The sequence below is a fragment of the Lactuca sativa genome, chromosome 6, assembly GCF_002870075.4.
Source record: "Lactuca sativa cultivar Salinas chromosome 6, Lsat_Salinas_v11, whole genome shotgun sequence".
Lineage (NCBI taxonomy): Eukaryota > Viridiplantae > Streptophyta > Magnoliopsida > Asterales > Asteraceae > Lactuca > Lactuca sativa.
The window spans coordinates 147368884-147375798 of NC_056628.2; positions in this window are offsets into that span (position 1 = coordinate 147368884).

Here is a 6915-nt window from a genome sequence, read left to right on the forward strand (position 1 = left end):
CCCGCGTACTCGTGTATGCCCCGCGTACACTGAGGAATGTCGACACTCGCACTCGAGCACTTCGGATACGTAAGCAATGACGTTTCGGAGCAGACGCCCCGCGTACTGCAGTACGCCCCGCGTACTCCGAGGCTCCAGCCTCCTATAAATAGGATGCGAGGGCAGCCGGCTCATTTGCTATTTTTCTTTCTTCTCTCTCCCGTTTTACCTCAATTTGCGTGCCAGAAGTACCCCGAAGCCCCGGTAATATTCTCGAGCCCCGAAGCAAGTCCCGAGATCCCGAAGATCCCGAGAAGTGCGATTCCCGAGCCGAAGCTCTGTCCGCGAGAAGTTCGATTTTTGTGAAGATCTTCCAGATCTGCTGAGGATTACTACTTCTGTAAGCCATAGTGCTGTCCGATCATCTTCTGATCAAGTGAGTGTATACTACCTTTCATAAACACGATAATAATACAAGTATGGTTCGAGTGTATTAAGTGTATTGTTGTTTATAGGTGTGAGTGTGTGGTTACTTTCTTCTAACGTATAATTATGAAGTATTTTATACGAAATACGTGTTATGTGTATATTTTGTGTTATATGTGTGATTGTATATTCACTCTCTTCTATCTCATGGATCTGATTTGTTTTCTATGAAATACGTGTTATGTGTGTGTGCCTCATCTGTTATGTGGAATATGTATTGATCAAAGCATGCTATACAAGTTTTTTTTATCCATGTATAAAAATGTATATTTTATCTACTAATATGTTGGGTAGAACATGGGTAGATAGTTGGTGTGTAATAAACAGATGAGAGGCTTCGTTGTTGTTTGATTTAGTCATCTAGCGGAGTTTAGATGACGACCACAGACTTTTCTAGACAGTCTTGTGGAACATTAGCAGGTTCGCCACCTGTAGGTGTTAATGAACTTGAGTGTTCATTCGTTGTACTCCATCCCCCTCATGGTTGCCTTATTTGACTTATATTGCTGAGGAACCCCCGAAGCATGTGTTGTCGCCCCGATGAAATATTCTTAGACTAGGTCCCTTGTGTTAGTTATTTTAGGGACATAAAGTGAGAATAACGGGAATGGGTAATTGGGTTATTGTTGGTTGGTGGAAATTAAATATAATTATTTATTGTGGGTTGAAAACCCTATATGCTCACCAGGCTCCCAAGCCTGACCCACTCAGTTTTATTTGTATTACAGGAAGTGGCGCAAGGGCATGAGATGGATGAGCCATCAAGTTGTTTTGTTTACAAGTCTGTATATGTATATATTTGTTGAATGACTTGTAATGTTATCGTTTATGCTTATTGGTCTGTATCAGAACATGACACCCCGAGTTTTGATTATATAATGAAAATACATTTCTTTTATGAAATGCTTTGGTAAACATTGTTTTATCATGTTTTGTTTTTGGGAACAAATTCCGCAACTCTTTCAAATCAAAAGGATTTACTCTAAAATTATTTTAAAAGCATAAATGAAAATCGGTCTTTTCTGGCCGAGATTTTGGGGATGTCACAGTTGGTATCAGAGCATTAGTTTAAGCGAACTAGGAATTTGTAGGATTTCTAGACTTAAACTTAGAATGCTAAGTGGAATTTTGAGATGTGTGTCTGTGATATTTTAGACATGAGCACTAGTTTATTTTAGGAAAATTGCCTAAAATGCTTTTATGTGCTAAATGTTATATGTTGCCATATATGATATTATTTGTTCGGATCTATGGTCTGTTGCCGACCGGATCTCGAAACTTTATGTGTGTAGGATTCTAAGCGTACGTCTACGATATTAGAACTAGCATGTAAACGTTTCGGAGCGATAAGGATGATTTGAATATCTATCGTGAATGAGGATCTAATTTCACCTTATTCGGTGTATAGATCAAAATGGTGAGAACAAGAAGTGGAGTTGGAAATGCTGATGAAAACAAGAATCAACCACCATTGATTGAACAAATACCTGTCGTAGCAGCAGCACCTGAGCCAATAACCATGGATGGTGTGCAAATGATGATTCAAACAATGTTGGATCGTCAGATGGATGAAACTAGACGGTTGCTTCAACAGAATCGTGAAGAACTGTCAATTCGTGTGGAAGAGCCTGAATTAAATGAAGGGCACTCGGAAGGTGGAAACTTCAGTGGGTCTGTTGGTCAAGCCAACCCACCGATAGTTAGGCAAAACAACCATGATGGAAGGAACGATGGAATGGGATGCAAGTACAAGGACTTTCTAACTTGCAATCCATCGACCTTCAATGGAAAGGAGGATCCGATTGGAGTTATGGATTGGATCTCCGAAATGGAGTTAGCCTTCATGACTTGTGGCTGCAGAGGCAAGTTGCAAACTATCTATGCAGTGCGTCTGTTCCGAGGTGGAGCCATTCGTTGGTGGAACACTCTAGGGAAGACGTTAAGCCCTAATGAGCCACTACAATTGACATGGTCAGAGTTCTTGGTGCAGTTCAAGCACAAGTTCTGCTCGGCTCAAAATCTGTTGGAACTAGAGAACAAGTTTCTGACATTGACGAAAGGCAGCATGTCAGTTGATGAATACACCAATAACTTCACCGATAAGATGGAGTTTGCCTTTCGTATCGTCCCAGACGAGTTGACAAAGGTGGACCGGTATGCGAAGGGACTCCCATGGGAGTACGAGGTGCCAGTATGTCAGGCACATACTCTAGAGGCAGCTATCTGGGCTGCCAAGTCTGTTGAGAACATGATAAAGGGGAGAACCACCGAAAGGGTTGAGGCTGGTGAGAAGAGAAAGTTTGAGGGAACATCTGGTTCTGGTAAGAAAGGCAAATTTTCGAAATTTGATTCGAAAAAGTTTGGTGGAGGAAAAGGAGGCGAAGCGAAGTGGTGTGATAAGTGTAAGAAAAAGCACTTTGGGAAATGTAGCGAGGATGTAACCTGCTACAAGTGCGGAAAAATTGGGCATTTTGCCAATGAGTGTCCGAACAACAAAAGGATGTGTTTTGGTTGCAATGAAGAGGGTCATATTCTGAAAGACTGTCTGAAGAAGAAGGAGGCAGCTAGGCCCAACATTCCACCAAAGCCGAAGGCGAGAGCCTTCCAGATGACACTTGAGGCTGTGAAAGATGAAGCTGATGTCGCTTCAGGTACCTTTCTTGTAAACGAATTACCTGCTCAAATTTTATTTGATTCTGGAGCCAACTACTCCTTTATTTCGCATGAGTTTGGTAGAAAGCTAGCTTTGTCTGTTGATAGACTAGATAATGCTTTATTAGTCGAAGTTGCTAGTGGCAAGTTTGTACCTGTTAGCCATCGTATGAAAAACATCTTAATCGACCTTAATGGGAATAAGTTTCACGAGGAATTATTGCCTATCGAACTTAATGGTTTCGACATCGTGTTGGGAATGGACTGGCTTAGCGCCAATGATGCCGAAATATTGTGCAAGAAGAAGATAGTTAAAGTAAACCCGTCTGGGAAGGATTCATTTATGGTGTACGGGGACAAACGGCGAGTAAATTCTGGAATCATTTCCCTAATGAAAGCCAGAAAGTGTTTGACCAAGGGATGTACATCATATTTAACATTCGTGATCGATGCTAAGAAGGAAAAGAAGGTGATGCAGAGTATTCCAGTGGTGTGTGATTATCCGGAAGTATTTCCCGAAGATCTTCCTGGATTACCACCTGATAGACAAGTGGAGTTCAGAATAGACTTGTTACTAGGAACACGACAATAGCAAAAGCACCTTATCGATTAGCACCGACGGAGATGAAGGAGCTGATGATGCAACTTCAGGAGTTATTGGACAAAGGTTTCATTAGACCTAGTTCATCACCCTGGGGAGCTCCGGTGTTATTTGTGAAGAAGAAAGATGGAAGTATGAGAATGTGCATTGATTACATAGAGCTGAACAAGGCAACAATAAAGAATAGATACCCATTGCCAAGGATTGATGACCTATTTGATCAATTGCAAGGTTCGAGCTATTTCTCGAAGATCGATCTTAGGTCAGGATATCATCAACTAAAAGTAAGAGAGCAAGATATCGAGAAGACTGCATTCAGAATTAGATATGGACACTACGAGTTCTTGGTTATGTCGTTTGGACTAACCAATGCTCCGGCAACATTCATGGATTTGATGAATAGGGTTTGTAATCCGTTCCTTGATAAATCCATGATAGTGTTCATAGACGACATCCTGATTTACTCGAAAAGCCAAGAGGAGCTGGCAGACACTTACGAGAAGTGTTAGAAGTCTTGAAGAAGGAGGAGTTGTATGCAAAGTTCTCTAAGTGTGATTTTTGGATTCGTGAAGTCCAATTCTTGGGTCATGTGGTCAACCAAGAAGGGATAATGGTTGATCCAGCAAAGATTGAAGCTGTAATGAAGTGGGAACAACCGAAAAGTCCCACGGAGATCCGAAGCTTTTTAGGATTAGCCGGATATTACCGAAGGTTTTTCCAAGGCTTTTCTTCGATTGCTACTCCATTAACAGCTTTGACCCACAAAGGAGCTACTTATGCTTGGAGTGATAAGCATAAAGAGGCATTCGAGAAGCTAAAGAAGAAGCTATGCGAGGCACCGATACTTTCTTTACCCGATGGAGTTGAAGACTTCGCTGTCTATAGCGATGCGTTTGGGGTTGGATTGGGTTGTGTTTTGACCCAAAGAGAAAAGGTGATAGCATATGCATCTCGACAGCTGAAAGAGCATGAAAAGAACTACCCGACTCATGATTTGGAGTTGGCAGGGGTAGTTTTCGCTCTGAAAATATGGAGGCATTACCTCTATGGCACGAAGTGAAAAATTTTCACTGATCATAAGAGTCTCCAATATCTCTTTAATCAGAAGGAATTGAATATGAAGCAACGACGCTGGCTAGAATTACTCAAGGACTACGACTGTGAGATACTTTACCATCCCGGTAAAGCTAATGTTGTTGCTGATGCTCTCAGTCGGAAAGTCAATCTTGAAAGGAAAAGGCCAAGAGCGTTGAGAATTGAAGTTGTCTCAACTATTTTGGAAAGTATAAAGAAAGCTCAAAGCGAAGCTTTTGAGAAGAATGACCGAAAGGAGGAACGTTTGGGCAAAACGTTGGTGTTCGGTGTAAACAGTCATGGACTGAAGGTGTTCCAAGATCGGATTTGGATACCTAAGACAGGAGGATTCAGAGATCTTCTGATGGAAGAAGCTCACAAAACCATGTACTCGATTCATCCCGGTAGCACTAAAATGTATAGGGAACTAAAACCCTACTACTGGTGGCCAACGATGAAGCTTGATGTTGCAAAGTATGTGGCCGAGTGTGTGACTTGTGCGAGAGTCAAGACACAACATCAGAAACCATATGGGAGTTTAGAACCATTATCTGTGCCTATGGGTAAGTGGGAAGACATTGCTATGGATTTTGTCACTAAACTGCCCAGAACAAAGAATGGTCACGACATGATTTGGGTGGTCGTTGATCGATTCACTAAGAGTGCGCATTTCATAGCAGCCAAGGAGAAATGGTCTATGGAGAAGCTTGTGAATTCTTACGTGAAGGAAATTATGAGGCTTCACGGTGTTCCGTTAACGATTGTGTCGGATCGTGATAGCCGTTTCACCTCGAGGTTTTGGAAAAGTCTACAAGAGGAATTGGGTACCAAGTTGTGTTTAAGTACAGCTTACCATCCGCAGACTGATGGTCAGAGTGAAAGAACGATACAAACACTTGAAGATATGCTAAGAGCATGTACCTTGGAATTCCTAGGTAACTGGGATGAACATTTACCTTTGGTAGAATTTTCCTACAATAATAGTTTCCACTCGAGCATAAAGATGGCACCTTATCAAGCTTTGTACGGACAGAAGTGTCGTACGCCGTCTTGTTGGCTTGAGGCTGGAGAAAAGCAGTTTATGGGTCCCGAGATGGTCCATCAAACTGCTGAAAAGTTGAAAATAATTAGAGAAAGAATGTTAGCAGCTCAAGATCGTCAAAAGAGCTATGCTGACAAGAAGCGAAGGCCAATGACCTTCGAAGTTGGAGATTCGGTTTTGCTTAAAGTCTCACCGTGGAAGGGACTTATAAGATTTGGTAAAAGGGGAAAGTTGAGTCCAAGGTTTATTGGACCGTTTAAAGTTCTTCAGAGGATTGGGAACCAAGCTTACAAGCTTGAACTACCAGAAGAACTGAATGGAATTCACAACACTTTTCATGTGTGTTATTTGAGGAAGTTCACGGGAGAAGTTCCTGATATAATCCCAATTTCTGAATTGAGAATTGATGAAAACAAAAGGTTGATTGAAGAACCAGAGGCAACTGTTGACCGAAAGACTAAGAAGCTTCGACGTAAGATGGTCGAATTAGTGCTTGTTCGTTGGAAACATTCGAATGGGCCAAATCTCATCTGGGAAACGGAGAGTGACAAGTTGAGTCGCTATCCGCATTTGTTTGTTGATGTGTGATTCCGGGGACGGAATCATCCTAAGGGGGAGAGAATTGTAACGCCCGCGTTTCCAGGCTAGGCATTTTCGTTGATGTAATAGTCTAGGTTAACCTTTGTAACCCGTTTTGAAATAATAAGATTGTATTATTTGAGTATTATGTGTTTTGTGCTTAATTGCTTAATTATGTGGTTTGATTAATTAAGAATAAAAAAATAAGCGTCAAAATTTAAGTGTAAAATAAACTTGATATCTTTGGTTAATGTTGTAGTAGTTGAAACGAGGTTTCCGAATATATAAAGAACGCCCAAATCTGACTTCGTATGAGGAAGTTATGATTTATTGAAGTTTCGAGTTAGCGGTATGCAGCCTGAAATACTCGATTTGAGATCGAGCGGTTTTTAGCCGAAACAATCTAAAAGAGAATCGAAGATCTCGTTGTTGGTATCGAAGCGATGAAAAGTTAGGCGAGAACGGACGTCAAACGAAGAAGTTATGAATTTATAACGAAGTT